This window comes from Protobothrops mucrosquamatus, unplaced genomic scaffold, assembly GCF_001527695.2.
Source record: "Protobothrops mucrosquamatus isolate PMUCROS unplaced genomic scaffold, P.Mucros_1.0 scaffold_282, whole genome shotgun sequence".
NCBI lineage: Eukaryota > Metazoa > Chordata > Lepidosauria > Squamata > Viperidae > Protobothrops > Protobothrops mucrosquamatus.
In genome coordinates, this window is record NW_015386358.1 from 420,460 (window position 1) to 437,554 (window position 17,095).

Sequence of the window (17,095 nt, forward strand, 5' to 3'; positions counted from 1 at the left end):
GCTCCAAATTGGCAAGGAATGAGACAAGACTTTCTAGTCTCCCTTATTATATATAAACAAAGCATTATATATATAAACAACATAACAAGGAGTTGGATGGGAAGAAGATGAGTGTGATTTTAAAACTTCAGGAAGAAACTTCAATAACCTATGCTATGCTGATGACACTACTCTGATAGTAACAACAGGCAAAGAAACCAGCTTTAGAGCTGACAATGAAAATACTGGTGACTTTTTGCCTTTAAAATTCACTATCAATAGTAAAAGAACTAACAGTCAAGAATAGACCGCAGACTAACATTTGGAATAGTAGCAGTGAAAGCCTTGGGAAATGTATTCAGTTTCCACAGTTGTCTATACAAAGATCAGAATTATGTAAGCAATAGTTTTCCTATAACACTCTTATGAAAACAAAAATTGGACTTTGAAGAAGCAAAATAGAAACACTATAGAATTTTTAAAATTTTGCTCTTGGAGAAGATTTCTGAAAAACTCTGGATAGTTGATTAAAATTTAAAGATGGATCAGAACAAATCAATCCTCACTCAAGGCACAAATAACCAAGTTCAGACTGCAGTATAATATTTTGGAAACATGTGAAGACCTTTCTTAAAATACCTACATTACTAGGAAGGGCGAAAGAAAAAGAGGAAGACCAGCAAAGTGAAAGGACTTGATTATAACAGTAATGGTTGCAATAAATACTGTACTAGTATAATTGTTTAATGGACAGAAAGTAATCCTTACACCGCACTCTGATGAAATATGGTCTCTAAAAGGCAAATGAAATTCGTTTTTAGACTTCCCAATATTGTAAAGCAACAGTCACATATAACAATCAGTATTCAGAATCTCCCTTTTAATATGCTTTTTCTATTGTTCTGTAAAAATATATTTTCCTTTGTTTGCAACTTATGGACAATAGGTTGCATGGAAAACTGTGCCTATGAAAATTCAAAGGATTGAATCGTTTGCATTTTTAGGGCAGATTTGAGATCATTTCGAGAATTATCTACTGGCTGTGCTTGTTATCACATGCTCATTTATGGTTAACTTATTATCTATGGTTTACTCGATCACTCATCTACTGAGCCATAAACTAACTACATTGGCTGGGTTTGCTAGACTTAAGGTGTGGTTGGCTAGTTTAATTCTGTGTGCAGTGGCATTTCAAGAGCGAAAAATAGATCGAAGCCCATATTTGAAAAGCCATTGCTCATTTGAACAAGAACCTGTTCCACCATTTATTTCTGAGGATAAATTTGGCTTGCTAAATTATGCTGTTCCCCATCAACAAATGGGAATAACGTGTATTTTAGAGAGGGGAGGGGAGGAAGATAGCGAAAGACAAGAAAGAAAGGGAACAGAACAAGCCGAGCATGCGCTAAAGAATTAGAAGCATTCTGGCTTAGAACATGACGGGGCGGGGCCAAAAGGCGGGCATAGGCGGCTCAGATTCCGGGGAGGCGTGGTTATCTCCCTTCTTTACTTAGCGCTGGAAGTACCTATTGCCGCAGCAGAAGCAACAGGTGCGCGCAGTTAAGAGGTTTGGGGAGCGGCCGCCGCCGTTGAGAAGTCGAGGTAGATGGAAATAAATTATGTTTTGCTTATCTTGCTGGTATTTGTGACGCACATTTTATTTCGCTAGGATGCTGTAATTTCGCTTTTGAAAAATGTAATTCGTATCTCTCTACGATCAAGTTGCCTATAGCACGGTGTGCTTAATACAGTATATCCTTTCTAAGGAATGGGTAGCTGTTCTCCCATGGTTGCTTCCTGTTTCTGAAATAGTTACCTCAATTGATAGTGAAATGCCAACCACTCTCCTTTTTATCCCTTCCGTCCTTTGGATGGGAGAAGAAAGAGTTGAGTAACTATTAAAGGAAGCCTTGAGTTTGTTTAATTCGGGGGGAGGGTTTTGTATGAGACTGTTAAAAGAATGTAGTTTGTTGAACAGACTTGGTTGTCTGCAGTGAACTGGCTATTGGTGTCCTCTTGCTGCTCAAAAATGCTTTGAATAGACAAATAGGTAGTAATAAGTCTTCAGCAGATTAAATAGCAAGGGCCCAGGAAGCTCAGTTTGTAGGCAGATATCTCTTCCAGGGCGTGTATATGTCTGTTGTGTTTCTGGCCTAGAACCCTGTTTTTCTGGTTTTTATGTTAGAAAGTTAGATTTTTTTTCTGTTAAAAGTATAATTTCCTAGACATTTTTATATTGAAAACCTTTAGGTAGAGGCAGTAATAATGGGCTTGCCAATCTTCCATATTGTCATTCATCGTGTGCACCTTGATCTTGCCTTTTGGTTAGCAGTTTGAGAATACCAGATATAGTTCTTGTGGACTTCATTTTCTCAATATTAAACTATTTGGTGCTCAATATGCTGGAAATGTCTCTATAGTGATTTGAGTTTTTAAGATCTTGAATCTGTTGGAGAAAGTGGTTACTGAATTTTATGAAAGATAACCTAGCTGTGTATCTTTCAGCATTTTTTCCAGAGCTTATTGGAATCTCAAGTAATCCTGGCATTAGGTCAATTTTCCCCAACTTATTGCCTTCCAGATGTGTTGGCATTGTAGTTTTATATTACCAAGGATGCTGGCTGTAATCCTTGGGAGGAGTTGCCCCAATACAATTGCAAGGGTATTGTACAAAGATATTCTACTGGGAAAGATTGCCCTAGATTAAAAATTACTGTAGTATCTGTTATGTAGGCTTAATAGGGTGCAAGGTTGTTGGCCTATTGATTCTAGTGCTGTCCTTAGTGAAGTGATGATCAGTTCTCCCTTTGGCGAATAGTAATCAAGTGTTCTCCTTTTTTTATCCCATCAATATAGTACTGCATAATACTTGCAAGGAAGCAAGTTAGCAAAAGTCTTCCTTGAGACCAATATTGTTTATTTTTATTTATTGCATTTGTTAAGGCAAGCCCAACTACATAAAATCTGTAAAATACAATCTAATGAAAATTGCCATGATGTTTAAAAAATGGTAGAAATGGTTGAAGGTTTAAATCCTGCTTATTCCAGGATTGACTAATTCTTAACCAAAGTGAGCTGAGAAAAGGTATATAAAAAGAACTGTGTGGAGGCCAGTGTATGGCTTGTTAAAGCTCAAGGTGTACCTTTAAAATCTAAAAATTTATTCTGACCAAGTTATGTCCTTGACTCACCTTTCTCCCTGAACACTGGAATACTCTCTAGACTACATAGTGCAAATGAGGGAGTGGCTGCTAATACCTGGAATGGATTTTTTGTTGTTGTTCATAAAGGAAAAATCTGCAGAATAATAATTGTTAATTGATAGTGACTCAAAATACAGAGGGCTACCTCTGACCTGAAATCTTCAATCATAATTAATATTTATATTAATACACACTATATTAATACAAACACACACACTGTAACATAATATAACTACTGGCTGTGGAATAAAGTTACATTATACTTTGGTAAAAGTATTCTAGTTTGCATTCACACATCACATTAAGCCATAATATGTTTTGCTCTGACATACTATGATGGTATGTCATTAAGCCATAATATGTTTTGCTCTGACATACTATTATGCAACAATTAAGAATTATGTTTGAATCAGGTTACTATGGATTTTTCAACAAACTGGGTAATTCCTCTCCACCCACCCCTTGGTCAATTGTCTGAGCTTAATGTTCCAAATTTAAGACTTGTTATCCCAAATTTTTAAATAGTTTATCACATAAGCTGTTTTGAGATGTGTTTGAATATTAGTAGCTGGGGTTGGTAGTTGGGCTATTGGTTTGATCTCCGAGCTTGGCGATTTGGCTGCAAATGGAGATGAAACGTTTGCAGCCAAATCGCCAAGCTCAGAGATCAAATCAACAGCCCATAAGCTGTTTTCTTTGTTAGTTAGAAACTATGTTTTCTTAATTATATCTGGATAGCACAATACTAATTTATGGTTTACATTAACCACTGTTTGTAAACATACTATAGTAGTGTGGGTCACATATTGTGCTAGTTACAAAGCATAGTCTGTAAAGTACAAAAGGTAGTTTTGTACTAAATAGTAAGCAAGATCAAAAGAAAACATTTGTGGCTAAGCTTGACATGTATGTTACTTTCTTCATATATTACCTTAAACTATAGTTCAGAGGTCCTCAACCTTTTGGGCACCAGGGACCAGTTCCGTGGAGAGAGTTTTTTCCGTGGATCGGAGGGTGCATGGTTTTGTTGTGCTGCCTGCATCTCGCGGATGGGGCTTTGCTTGTTTGTGCGGACTGGTTGCTGACATGCCGCAGCCCAATACTGGTCCACGGACCGGGGGTTGGGGATCCCTGCCATAGTTGGTTAACATGCTTTTAATAACTATAAATTGTACCACAACATGCCCTAAGACTAAGCTCTAAACCATGACTAATTTTATAGGCCATGGTGCCCGAATTCACACAAAATGGTGAGCCACACACAAACTGTATCTTCACTTAGCAAAATATGTCAACTCGAGCTCCATATCATAATCATTTTAAAATCGTTGTGAAAGCAACCTGTCCAGAAAACAATGAAGCTTATGGACCAAGCACCAAAATTATCTCTAGTGAAGAAATGATTTAAGCCTATTAGTGGCAGAAGCAGGTAATTGTACTATTGCAGATGTCTCTAATTTATGCCATAAATATTGCTGCTGAAAACAAGAAGCCCTTTTATTAAGGATGCTAAATGACCTCCTTATATCCAAACATGAATCTGCAGATTCATTAGTGCTTTGTTTTGCCAAGTTTTAATAGCAAATGTCCTTTTACTCTTTTGGTTTAGTTCAGTTAAATGTTCTATTATCTGGAATAGAATATTTTGGAGAAATTCATATATTATTGTGCATTGCACAGCTACTAGTAACAGTCTCTGGAAGAAGGGAGGCATAAAGAGTGCTGCATCACTTATATCTCAGTCTCCTAAACCTTGGACTTCCTGGGAGAGTTGGGAATATATATCTAGTATTTCCAAGGCTTGTGTGGAATGCTAGGAAAAACGACCCTAATAAATCTACAAGGCACCAGATTCAAGAAACCTGGTTTAAATTATGCAGCACCCTCACTTTATTAGGTGTACCACTGGAGCGATCTGGTGGTATAGTTTTTAAAAGTCTAGGTTTTAAAGAAACATACCAAGTATATACTAGTTGAGAATTGTTTTTGTGTAAGGGCAAATCTGATGTTGGTTTTCACCACCTTGTTTCCTTTTGGAATGATTGCACTGGAGTAATCTTAGATGAATTCATGCAGGCAGTTAGTAAGCCATAGTTACAGTATTAGACTATTGGCTATGACACTCTTAATTGACTATTCCGATATACCAGGTAGATATTTTTGGGTGAATTTTCTTTTTTTAATCTAGTACTTTAAAGATGTAATTTTCATAGCTATTGAACTGATTTTTAAGCTATCATACTTTCACTGTTTTTACTAAAAAGAGACATTTTACTTTTTTTAAGAAGTGATTTTGATAGAGATTTGTGGTCATCATTCTATAATTTATGACTGAATACTTCAGTTCATCAAGATCTCTTGAAATGTTAATATACTGTGATAGAATCCTGTTTGAGTTGGATATACTGGTGAATGAATGGCCTTTAAAATTATTGGAAGGCATACATTTTCAGTTTAACAAACTCATAAAAGCCTGGATTTTGTGTAGAGATTTTCTAACGACATCTTTTCATGGTACAAAAAGGAAAGTGTTGAGGAAAACACCTTTACTACCGGTAGGCACCTTGAGGAGTGAATTTCTGAGGGAAGTATATTATGGGAATATAGCTTTGTAAGCTGCTAGTTAACTTCTTATTGTTAGCTTTGTATAGTATTTTCTGTCATTTATGTGTACTTCAATAAAACATTCCTGAAAAATAGATCCTTAAGAGGTAAAAAAGTGGATGTTGAGGAAAAAAGTGGCTCAGAAAGAAAAGGTAATCAATTAAAAATTATTCTGAAACCATGTTTATAGTAATGCATGTTCTGTTTTATTGTAAAACTGATTGATTTTGACTTAATGTTTTATGTAAACCTTACTATTATGGTTGTGGTTTATAAAGCATAGACTGTTAGTAGGATTGTATATGGACTCATCCATGATTTATTCAGTATCATATGATAAAATGAACTATGACCTACTACATGGGCTGTTGCAAGCATCGTAAATATATACCAATTGCTTAAATTTTGGTCACATGGCCATGGGGATGCTGTGACAGTAGTAAGATGAGGACCAGTTGTAAGTCACTTTTTCCAGGGCCATTGTAGCTTCGAATGGTTGCTAAACAAATGTTCGTAAATCAAGGACTATTTGTACTAGCTAGGAAGGATTAGATGCATATTCTGGCTAAGCAGATTCTAATTGATAAGGCAGATTGACAGGATTCTATAGATGTGTGTGCAAATGGCACCTCTGCCCTGATTATCTTCTCTATTCGTTTTGGAGTAACCTTGGAATATTCTGTACAAGTTCCTCCCTTATCCAGGAATGAATAACTTTGAAGAAGGGTAATGTGACAGTTTCTTTACCTCTTTCAGGAGCTAATAGGTTTTTCCATTACGATAACACGGTTTCTAAGGTTTTTACTCCTTCCTCTCTGTGCTTTCAGATACCAACCCTGCTACAACATACAATATTGCCAGGTTCTGCCAGCAGGACTTAAAATATGTCAGAAGATGACCTGTGCCATAAACCGGCTTTAATGAGCATCTAGTTTGTTTGCTTTAAAGTGATTTGTATTGTGATAGATTTAGCTTGTCATGCTCTTTTATTCCTATCCACTGTTTTTACTTCTTATTAGATTTTTAAAGACTTTTGTTTCTACATTTTAAGTTTTGACGTGATTTTTTAAAATTCTGATGTATTTTATGATGTTTAATTCTTTGCATCCTGCCCCTTATGCTAATCTTTGACCATAATAAAAGTTTGATTTGATTGATCTGAGGGTTTCTAAAGAAGAATAATTGCACTTTAGAATTCTCTGTCTGCATATTTACTAAGCAAAACCTACAAAAGCAACAAGTTGTAGTCTTGCATTTAAAGAGAAAGATCAGTAAGTAAATTTTTTTTAATTTTTAAAACAACAGTTAGCAGAACCTGAAGAGAAATCTTTTGGTGTATTCATTATATCATAGCCTTCCTAACATGGCTGCATTTTGGGCATGGTACACTTTAATTTTTATCTGATTGTCGTGTATTCCCCAGAATCACTTTTAGTGAAGTTGGCTGCCATACAAATTTAATGAATAAATAAATAAAAATTATACATTCAAAACTATTAAATGGATGTGCCATTTTTATCCTCTTATTGGACTGAGGACTTAGCAATAGGCTAACCCCTGGTTGGATTAAATTTTATAGAAAGTGGTTGCAGAACGTGATCCTGTGATCTGATCCAGCATAGCTGTCTTATGTTTAATGATATCCTATGCAATGGATGTGCCTGTTGTTACATCTGTATACTCTTAGGTGTTTCTGTCCTCATGCTTTCATAACTATTTTGGAATCATAGGTATATAATGTATGTTACTAAATTTGATATAAATGGTTGGATTCTTGCCAGTCTATAGCACCAACAGGTCTTATGTAATATCTATTAACAAATTATAGAATAACTAATGATGGAATAACTAATGATTCTTGTCATGTAGATTAAAATCTTTGCTCTTTTGACAAAAGTACAAGCATGCATGAAAAGGATGTTTGTACAGTACACTATTAGGGCTGGACAGACACATTGTACTTGGTTCTTTAGGCTTAAATAAATAAATAAAATAAATAGCAAAGAGCTTTTGCCTGGCATGATTTTACAGAGAAAACTGGACTTGGCTCGGAGGGAGGGGGAGGATTGGTGTACTTAACTTGCCAAATTTCATGCAGAGCTGCTTTCTTTATTATCTTGTTTTCTTAACCATTTTAATAAGAGTGAATTTTGCCATAGACGCTGGTTAAAAAAGCCTAGATTCAGTGAAGTGGCAAAATTTGGTGACTATTCTAATAGCATTTCATTAAAACATGCCATTCACGTTTGTGTTTAGTTCTGAAGACACTGGCAATCTGCTTCTTAAAACTTTCTGTGCTCGATTTCAAGAAAGAAAACCAAATGTTTGAATTGCTGTCTTGTCGTGTTTTACATCAGGATTTATAAAAATTACTTTAGTGTCATAAAACCTACCCATTCTGAAGCTTCAGTTTCAGTAGTGAAAGGTACAACCAACCTAGTTAGATAATGTTTGCTTTACGGATGAATGTTCCCATGTAAACATTAACTACACAAAACACTTAATGTCCTGAACCATGCCTGGGAGTGCCTTGATAAAGAGTTTGAGGTGGAGAACCACTCATTTAGTTGGCCTTGGCAAATACTATTCTGTAGGAACAGTTGTGACGTTTGAAATCTCCTCAGCCCTATTTTTATGAAAGGGTGGAAAGGTGTGCTCCTGCAGAGGAGAATATACATTACCCTTATGGCTGTTCCACCTGTAGTGATTGTGTGCTCTTTGATTGGCTATGAACCCCCTTAAAACATCACATCTTCATTTTGGGTAACAGCAGAATAGCTTACATTCTTCCAATGTTGATGAGTTTCCAAACGAATAGTCTGTGGTTTAATTATCTGGTAACTTGATGTTATGCCAACAGCTGTGGTTGGCATCTTCAGAGGTGAAAGTGAGCTGCCAAGAAGCAGATCAATTTCAACTCTGAAGATGCCAGCCACAGCTGCTGGCAAAACACTGGAATATCAGTTTGACGTTGGCCAAGAAAGCCTACATCTATAAATTAGCTGCTGCTGCTGTGGTTCAAATGAAATTGGTGTGAACCCAATTTGTAGCATCAGCCTTAGATCTTTGGGGTGGGCAGTTTCCAACTGATAGAAACACTCAGCTCTTTGACTTTCTATCCTCTCTCTATCTGATAAACTGTCTTTAATGTTACATTTCCACCCACTGGTCTTCTAAAATTAAAGAGAGGAATAGCCTGGCACTGTCCCTGACAATTACCAGGGTTCTTCCTTTCAAATCACATGTAAAAAATCAAGGAAAGATGGAATGAGTTGAAGAGGTCTCCCTCCAGATACTGGTTTTTTCTGATCTGATCCCTGTTAGTCAGTTGAAGGGAGTGTGCCATCATTTGGTAGTGAAGACAGTCACATGCTGTTCAGAAAATTATTTTTAAGCTTAGTGGAATGAAGATGGCTCTGGGGAACAGCCTTTCAACAACATCTATGAAAATACACATTTTCGTCAAAAATTAGTCATTACTGTACCCTCCTTCATTCTTGCCTTTCAGTAACTTGTTTGATGAAAAAGTACAAGGCACTATTGAAATGTTACAAAATTTCTATACCTTTACTGAAAGTGTTGCCCTTGTGGATACCATATTTTTCCCTTAAAATCAACACGTGTATTATTTTGGGGCGGACTTATGCTAGCTAGGGAAAGAGGGGGGTTATTCCTGGGTAATATCTCATTAAGTAGTTTTTGTCCTTGCTGGCCACTGTAGAATTTGATATGAAACCCTGGATAGTATGTGCAGAACATAGTATAAAGAAATATAACCTAAAGCTGAAAGACAATAATTGAAATATGTTCCACAGAAATCCATATTTAAAAACAATCAGTTCTCATCTTGGCATCTACATTGCTCTTAGCTGTTAAAGCTTTGCATTTGCAGTGTTACTCTGTAGCAAAAGATGCTTACAATCAGAAGGTTGAATAAATCAGTAAGGCTGTGCAAGATTCAAATTATTTGGAAGAAATTATCATTCACAACCATTGTGTGAATGATAACACCTGTCTTCTACTTGTAAAGCAACCTGTTTTTTTTCCCCAGGCTTCCTTGTGACCTTGCAGAAAAGCACCGCATCATTAACCCATGCAATATACTGAACTGATTCCCTAAAGCAATGGTAGCTTTATTTCACATTTTTATGGAAGGCTGAAAAACATCAGGCTGCCTTAATTAATAGCTGTGCTTGCATAAGGACTGAAGTATTTTTTTGTGAATCATTCTGAAGCATGCTCAGCCCTATAAATTAACATTGCGAGGAAGAAATTTGTACTTTTAATCTTGAGCTAATGTGTGACTATGGCACTTCACCTTTATAAAGTGTATATTAAATAGCACTCTTAATAGCAGGTAAGGCGAGAGGGACCAAGTGAACAAACACTTCCTGGGATCTGCTTAGCTTCGTTTTAGAAAAATGTTTCACAAACATTTTAAAACTGCAACAATTTATTTATACAAAAGGGTTGCTAGAGGTTTTCGTGTTCAGTGAAATGCATGCAATTTTGTACTGGGTTTCTAGAGCTGTGGATTGGAGTACACCCCATAACCCTGGGGTGTTCCTAAAGCCAAATCCTGGAGAAAAAAATAGAACAGCAAGAGCTTTCCCCCAGATTTCCTTCTCAAATCACTTTTGGATGAATAGGCAAAATTATACACTTGCCCCAGGGTCTCTAGGCCAACTTGCCACGGGACAAGGGTTATACTAATATTAAAGAAATGGTGGAATATAATTATTAAAGAAAGGATGCAAAAGGAGAGACAAAATGAAATGTGAATGACAAAAATTAAAATAAGTTTTAAAATTATTTTAAATCATTAAATTGAATTGTTGAATTGGCCGGCAGCAAGTTGGCTGTGGCAAATTGTCCCATTCCGGGTGCGCCACATGCTAAATCCAGGGCTGGTAAGTGAAGGTGTCTGGTAAAGGCGAACTCAATTCATACAATCCTTCAATATTAGGAATACATGATTTAACCATTTTAGGCTCCTATCCTGTCTTTTGAAAACAAAATGTGCAGCTACGGTATTCAGATCTGAAGCAAAAACTGCTTTGGAAGGGTTGTGGGCATGCTTACTCTAGTCTAGAGGTTGTCATTGCCTTAAAGAAGCTACCCCTTTTCTTGGCTTACCTGGTAGCCTCAGGGTTCCTGGAAAATGTGTATCTGAATTGAGCAGGAGCCAAGAGTGTGTGACAATTTGCTGCATGCTGTCTGGGCATCCTTAACTCAAAACCATATTGCTGTGAGACTGCAGACCCAAACCTAATGTGTTCTTATGGAAGCAGTGTGCACCCAAACCCTCCTGGAAAGACCTTTTCTGCCTCGAATCCGAATTACTGTATCTCACACCTTTCCAAGTTCTGTCTTATTTCAAAGATGAGAGATACTTTATATCTAGAGAAGAGGTAGTAATCCTACCACATAGAGACTTTACCTGATGTATTTTGCAAACGCCCCCATCAGTCAGAATAACAGTGTGGGAAGGGACCTCGGAGTCACATGACATTAATCTTTACTGGGACACGGCAGACACTCCCCAAATTCCACCTTCTCTGCAATTTTAGGATGCCGACTTTATTTCTTCTCTTGTGACTCCTTATGGAATGGAGCCTGCGTTCCAGTGTGCTGTTCTTCTGCTTTTCTCTTTCATTGGAGAGACTTAAATGTTTGCAAAGCATCCTGCCTCCCAGCTCACATTTCATGCTTGCTTGTAGTGAGCTCCTGAAAGCAATCTGCCATTCGGGAAGGCAAAATAAAGGAAAAGTGGATTAGGTTTCCAGTACATCAGAAGTGGCTTACAAATTGAATGGGTTATGTTGTGACACAAGTTACTTTGAAATAGAATTTGAATCTTCCCGAGTCAGAGATCGCCTATCACCTTACACAGTCAGATGTATATACACAGTTGCAGGTATTACCCCATTTCGGAAGATAGCATTTCCTTTGCACTCTTTATGCCTGCCCACAATCTAATGAAGGGGCCGAACAGTTTTAATATACTACTATATGATTATTAAGTGTAGAAATAGAAATAACTAATAATGATGCAAGATATATTTCAGATTAAGAAACAGCAAAGGAAGTAACACTACCAAAGTTTAAAGGATTGTCAAAATTAAAGCCTGCTCTTTACACTTTAAAAAAATGTAATTTTGTTTAGAAGAGTGCTGGTGCTAAGTACTGTTACATAATGCAGTACAAAGGGTTTAAATTACAAATAAAAACTTCCTGTTCTAAATTTTCTATCAAGAACCTGTGTGCAGATTGCATGTTTCAGACTTCTTATATGAATATCCGACCCTTCTTAATAGCTACTTGAATGGAGTGAAAGTTCTTACATTCTGCAGCCCAGCTTTTGCCTTATCTCCATTCAATGGACTCTCGGTAGAAGCAACAGCTTCAGTTCCCTGAAGAGAGTTTGAATAGCTCATTTTGTTTTCAGTATGCTTCACTAGGTCTCCTATATTTGCAAATACACATACTCAATAATTGCCACATTTTCCTGTTCCTGTTATGTTGGAGAATAGAGAGTCTATTCCAGGGGTCTTCAAACTTGGTCCTTTTATGACTTGTGGACTTCAACTCCCAGATTTCCTCAGCCAGCGTGTCATAAAAGGGCCAAGTTTGAAGACCCCTGATCTATTCCTTCTGCCAGTCTCTACCCAGGGGGATAGGACTTCTTCCAGGTTTCTACAGTTTTTCTTCACTAAGCAGAGTGGAAGAACCAGTTTCTGAACTTCCTGTGTGCTGTGTCTTGCTCTTGTTGGACTTCAGCATTTGTGTTCGAAGCTGGAGCTATTTCCTGGGACTCGTTTGCTACAGCAATGCTGGTTGATTACAAGTTCCTAGACAAGAATGCTTAAAGCAAGAAGTCAGAAAAGGAATTCTATCCCTTCTCCCTCTCTGTAATTTTTTTTCTTGGAATCCCTCAGGAAGGACAGGAAAAAACAGCCTTCTCATCAATTGCCTGAAGACAAGGCCTGCATTATTTATTTTATTACATCACCTTTTATATTCTTCCAAGCGTATGTACAATTTTCTCGCCCTTTTTTAATCCTTGTGGTAGCTTTATAGCTCCCTTAGCACAACATTTTAAAGCATAAATATGGTTGAAAAACTACAAGACTAAAATTAAAACCATGTTATATCTTTCTTGTGTGACTCAAACCATCACATTAAGTCACATTGTGGTTTGTTTGTGCTTAGTTTGTTTATTGAGCAAAACCATCATTTTGTGTCAATTGCGGGTTAAGGGTGATGGTGACATATTAAGCCATGGATCGCCTAACCAAGTTAGTTGACTGGGTTCATGCCACACATTTAGGTTACACACTGTTTAATGACCACAAGAGCTGGTTTCAGGAAATACATTAAGCCATAAAAAAGCATATACAATTTGGTAGTATGAATAAATACAGCCTAACAAATCATAGTTTATTTATTATTATTAAATAACTTGTGTTTAGCTTGGCTACCTGCATATCTATACATATTTTATGGCTTAATAGAGCATTGGATAGGTATTTCTGTAAGTTTGTTTGGTGGATAGTAATTGACTCAGATTTCCCAATGTTTCACAATGAAGAAAGGATTTGAATTTGGGCTCTGACCCCACCTGTCATCCCCACCAGTGATTGCCTAATTTCCTAAAATGCCCTTTGATCATATCAAATAATAGGCCTTAATAGCTTTTTAAAAACATTTGTTTCTGTTGAACTCATTAGACATACAGGTTGTAGTGGTTTTGAGTACTTTTAGCATCACTTGGAGGTTAAGCCCTATATCTTTTCCCCATAAGATGATAAAATGATAAATTATCATTCAGGGGAAACAACATTCTCTGAAATGTAAAGTATTACTTCATGCAGTGTGTGTCACGCTTGCTTTCTAACTTGCTGACAGGGATAATGCTATGTGACGTTGTATTCATTGCACATGGAAGAAACTGCTCACACTATCTGCTCGGACTTTTCACTTCTCCAGCACTGGAGATGGAGGATCCACAGAATGGGTGGAGACTGTATTCCTGCCCAATCAGATCAAGTCAGCCAAAGTTGTCACGCCCCGTCCTGGTTCCATTTCCCAGTCTTGACTTGATCTTGCCCATGGACAGGACGTACAACTCTGGCTCCTAGGTACAGTCTAGACCTTTCTGTGAATTCTCCATCTCCTACCTTTAACTTTTAACAATTTGGCTCCCCTTATTTAAATTTAATTTTTCCAAAATTAGCCCTAAATCTCAGCCATCTTAATTTCGGCTCTGTAGTGGGGGGAGTAAGATCATAGGAAGACAGAAGGGGGTCCCTTCTCTTTTCCCTCCCCCCAGGAGCTCTTCCAGATTAGGAAGTGAGGCTGAGTTTGCTTCGGGATCTAACGGCTGTTAGATCCCAGGGATCACTCCGGAGCTCGCGGCTGCGAGCCTGGTGGCCGATAAGGCCTCGTAGGGGACTAATCATTCAAAGCTAGGCCGCAGAAACATTCTCGGCAACCTCGGAGTCGCGCGCGCCCCCCAAACAAACTCCGATCGGCTCTTACAAGGCTGATTGCAGCCTTTTTTGAGCAGCGGCGGCGTATTTTTCGGGTTTTAAGGCCCGCAGCGTACCTTAAAGGGGGGAAAAGACTTTTCCTCGGCTCCCAAGCCGATCGTCGTTCGCGCACGCGGCCGCCATTTTGGGGACCGCACGATCGCGAAGCCCTTGACTTTCTCGGCTATCGGGAAATAGCACCGAACGGTTGCTTCTCCTCCCAAATCGCCCGATTTTGAGCTCCTGTCCCCACTCACGGGGGACCTCCCTTTCTCTAGGAGTTTAACGGGACTGTGGTTCGGGCNTTTAAGTGTTGTTATTTAATGAGACCTAGGAAGTGTGCCTTTTCTATAGTAGTACTGCCCTGTGAACACCCTTCTTCTGGGGATCTAGCAGACTCCTATGCCTTTAGCCTTCTCAAAAGCAGTAAAGGGCTGGCTTTTCCCCAGGGACTGGGGTAGTGTATAGATTGATGGATTGGAGATGATGGGTCAGGTTCCTGTTCTCCAGCACTGGAGATGGAGGATCCACAGAATGGGTGGAGACTGTATTCCTGCCCAATCAGATCAAGTCAGCCAAAGTTGTCACGCCCCGTCCTGGTTCCATTTCCCAGTCTTGACTTGATCTTGCCCATGGACAGGACGTACAACTCTGGCTCCTAGGTATAGTCTAGACCTTTTCTGTGAATTCTCCATCTCCTACCTTTAACTTTTAACAATTTGGCTCCCCTTATTTAATTTTTCCAAAATTAGCCCTAAATCTCAGCCATCTGAATTTCGGCTCTGTAGTGGGGGGAGTAAGATCATAGGAAGACAGAAGGGGGTCCCTTCTCTTTTCCCTCCCCCCAGGAGCTCTTCCAGATTAGGAAGTGAGGCTGAGTTTGCTTCGGGATCTAACGGCTGTTAGATCCCAGGGATCACTCCGGAGCTCGCGGCTGCGAGCCCGGTGGCCGATAAGGCCTCGTAGGGGACTAATCATTCAAAGCTAGGCCGCAGAAACATTCTCGGCAGCCTCGGAGTCGCGCGCGCGCCCCAAACAAACTCCGATCGGCTCTTACAAAACTGATTGCAGCCTTCTTTGAGCAGCGGCGGCGTATTTTTCGGGTTTTAAGGCCCGCAGCGTACCTTAAGGGGGGAAAAGACTTTTCCTCGGCTCCCAAGCCGATCGTCGTTCGCGCACGCGGCCGCCATTTTGGGGACCGCGCGATCGCGAAGCCCTTGACTTTCTCGGCTATCAGGGGAAATAGCACCGAACGGTTGCTTCTCCTCCCAAATCGCCCGATTTTGAGCTCCTGTCCCCACTCACGGGGGACCTCCCTTTCTCTAGGAGTTTAACGGGACTGTGTTTCGGGCGCGGCCGCCATTTTGTTCGCGCGGCCACGAGGCTCCTTTCTCACAGGAGCTTGGTGATTACAATCTCGGCCGTTGTTCGGGCGCGGCCGCCATTTTACACCTTTGGCGGCAAATTCAGTTGACTCGCCCCACACAATTACTGAGGGAAGGCCCTCTTTGGCGAGGTCTTGTAATTTTCCAGTGGGCGGGTCAAGTAACGTTTGTAGCATTTCCCACTCAGGCCTCAAATCTGGGGTTTGACCAACATTAAAAAACAATAAAGGCAATACACTTTAGTAATTTGAACTAGATTACAGATTCTTATCACCCTCGAACAAATTGGCATTCTATTCCTCAGGCTTGGTGTCTCCAACTGTAATTGGGCCTCAGCGTTATTTGGACACAGAAGAGTACCTTGTTGTGCTCCCAAAATTCTTGGGCCTTAGGATATTAGGTGGTCCCACTGAGCACCTCTATTATCCTTTTGTGGAGCAGAGCGGATTTCCAGGCATACCCTGCTGTGTGACTGTCCTGTCCGCATAACAAAGTCAGCTGCTCTCACATTGCGTCCGGGTTTCCAGACGTACCTGATAGTGCGCCTGTCCTTCCCGTTGACTGAATTTCTCTTGATACCGGGGGGTCCCTTCGAGTCCCTGTGTTATCGGAGAATGGAGGCCACTGACCCTCCATCTAGGGGTACTGTCCCCTCCACAGCGGTCCCCTCAACTTCTGTCCAACTTCCTATGGAGGAATCTGACAAGGCCTCATCCACAAATAAGGCCAGATCCACTAGCACAACCTCCAAGAGGGCAGAGAAGCAGGCCAACAGGAGGCACCAGGCCTTAGAAAAAGAATTCTCTAGGGCGCAAAAAATTGCTAGAAGGGATAATCCCCAAACCGAGGATCTGTCTTATGCCCAAGTACCCCAAACATCGGCTACACTTACACAGCGTGGGACTCCAGAAGCTACTTTCACCCCCACAGCAGCGGGACTTCGGCCAGTTGAGCCCCCTTCCTTCCCTTCAGAGGAGCGCCTGACCCAGTTAATTGCGCAGGTGGTTGAACGCGCACTTGACGCAAGGGCCGTGCCTCCTAGACCGATGAGTAGTGGTAATCCAGTCAATTCAGGGTCAGGACTACCCATGATTGAGCAAGGGCCTGAAACTCAGTATGCACCTTCCTCTCCTTCCGGATCTTCATATTCTGAGGGATTGTCAATTCAGGGTCAGGACTATGAACAGGAGTTCACTATGTCTGATGAGGAGGATACCTCTACTCAGACTCCTCCATTTAGTGGTATGTTTAACCCTTCCTCCTTTGTGACCTTACTCCGCAAAGTCTCGTCCACAGCACAACCCGGAGCTGAACCTTCCGCGTCGACTGCCACGGTTTCCCCTGATTCAGAATTCGATCCGAACTTTACTGAGCCGGTAACAACACAACACCG

The 17,095-nt window shown here is 39.8% G+C and overlaps 1 protein-coding gene across 1 annotated transcript in view; it reads left to right on the forward strand.

Annotated features, from left to right (window-relative positions):
• Positions 1-1,510: 1,510 nt before the first annotated feature.
• LIMA1 (LIM domain and actin binding 1) overlaps positions 1,511-17,095 on the forward strand; it is a 66,978-nt gene continuing 51,393 nt past the window's right edge. Inside the window, exon 1 of the mRNA XM_015831853.1 lies at positions 1,511-1,581. The gene's annotated coding sequence lies outside the window, so the exon portion shown is untranslated. The remainder of the gene's footprint in view (positions 1,582-17,095) is intronic.